The following is a 1,872-nucleotide window of genomic DNA, read 5'->3' on the forward strand; positions in this document are numbered from 1 at the left end:
CACTATGAAAAGTTATTATAAGCTGTCTCTTTTCTACAGAAAAAATGTAATTGAAGTTTGAAAGATAAGATGAAAAATAGGCCTTCCTCTGTTATTGGGTAGACATGATTATCATGATGCTTCCTGTAATTCTATCAAATGCCACCTGCTCCGAACACATTAGCATTTTAAGTACGATTTCTGTTGTAGAAGAATATTAAGCCTAATGTATGATGCAAGGATTTGTGTTTCAGTTATCTATAACCTCTTTAGTTAGCCAATAATTATAATCACGGAGAAGACAAACTTTATACTTAAAAAAATCTCACCACATAAAATTAGAGAATAAGAAGGATGAAATCTCATTCATAGAACCTTCTAGAAACTGATGAAAGCTAAATGACAAAGTATTTCCATAAAAATATCAGGGAGAACAGTAATTTCATTACTTCCATTTAGAATAAGTGGAATGAGGCAGTTTCAGCTTAAATAGAATGGATATGGGCGGCCTAATTATAGCGAAACTGCATACCTCTTGGGAAAATGAATTAGAAAAAATGATTTTAAAAAGAATTCATTTTTGGCTTTCCAAAAGTACAAATCTGCACTATTTATTGTCTTGCAAAGTGGCCATGCTTATACAGTACACATGGTAGAGATAAAACTGTGTTGATGGGGGAAAAGCTTAAAAAACAGAGAAATAATAATCTCTAGACCTCTTGGTTATTGCACAGAAAAGTCCTGGCATAAATTTCTCAGCTCCATCAACAACAAGTTTCCAGCAGAGAGAGCCCAACATTATCCAGCAGGCAGACAGCACTCCAAGAGCCAGACTGAGTGTCCCACCATACATAGAGCTTATTTCTAAGTTAGTCTGAGTAGGGTTGAGGATCTCTGGTTTTCCTAAGTTAAATAAAAATATCAAGGATCTCTAGACATAAGAAAAGGCTCATGGAGAATATATACTGTACCCTGAGAATGACCAGCTTACCAAGAACATTGGCATCCACCAAAAACTTGTTAGCCAAAGGTGCTGACCTTTAAAGAGAAACCTATAAAAGATCAGGGTTCCATAATTTAAGGGCTCTTCTCTTCTGGGGTGACATTAATGAATTACCTTGTAAGCATTAAGGCTCAGGACTAAGGCAATAATAAATGGTCTGGTCTCCGCTTCAGAGATTTTGTTTCTTAGAAAAATATGCATTCACTGTATGTATGCATACATGTATATACAACCCAAATAGGACCTCAGTGTCAACCTCTAGGTTGGAAGGAAAAACAGCTCTGAAACATGAAGTGCCCCACCTGTTGAAGTAAGAAAACAACTTCCTCCCTGTTATACTGATTAATTTTATGCTAACTTGTCTGCTCCATAGGTGAGCAGATATTTGGTTAAGCATTATTCTGTGTGTGACTATGGGGTGTTTTCAGATAAGTTTAATATTTGAATTGGTAGACTGAGTAAAGCAGATTGACCCTCATAATGTGGGTGTATTTCATCCAATAAGTTGAGGTAGTGAGCAGAATAAAAAAGCAGGTACTCTTTACCCCCTTAGGTAGTAGAGATTTTTTTTGTCTGAGTCCTTTACAGTGGAACATGCATTTTTTTTTTAAACCTTTGGATTTGAACTAAAGCACCAGCTCTTCCTGGGTCTCCAGTCTGTTCACTTCTGGACTAGAAGTAAAACCCAATGCTTCTGAGTCTGTAGCCTGAGGACTAACTGTGTGGATCTTGGAAAGTTCTGGCCTCCTTAACTGTGTAAGCTAGTTTTTTCCTCTTCCAGTGTGTATACAGAAAGAGATTTATTATAAGAAATACATGAATACACTCCTATTTGTTTTCTTTCACTGGAAAACCCTGACTAGTACACTTCTCTTATTGAAAAAGAAATA

This window comes from Octodon degus, unplaced genomic scaffold (genome assembly GCF_000260255.1).
Source record: "Octodon degus isolate 3935 unplaced genomic scaffold, OctDeg1.0 scaffold00032, whole genome shotgun sequence".
NCBI classification, from domain to species: domain Eukaryota; kingdom Metazoa; phylum Chordata; class Mammalia; order Rodentia; family Octodontidae; genus Octodon; species Octodon degus.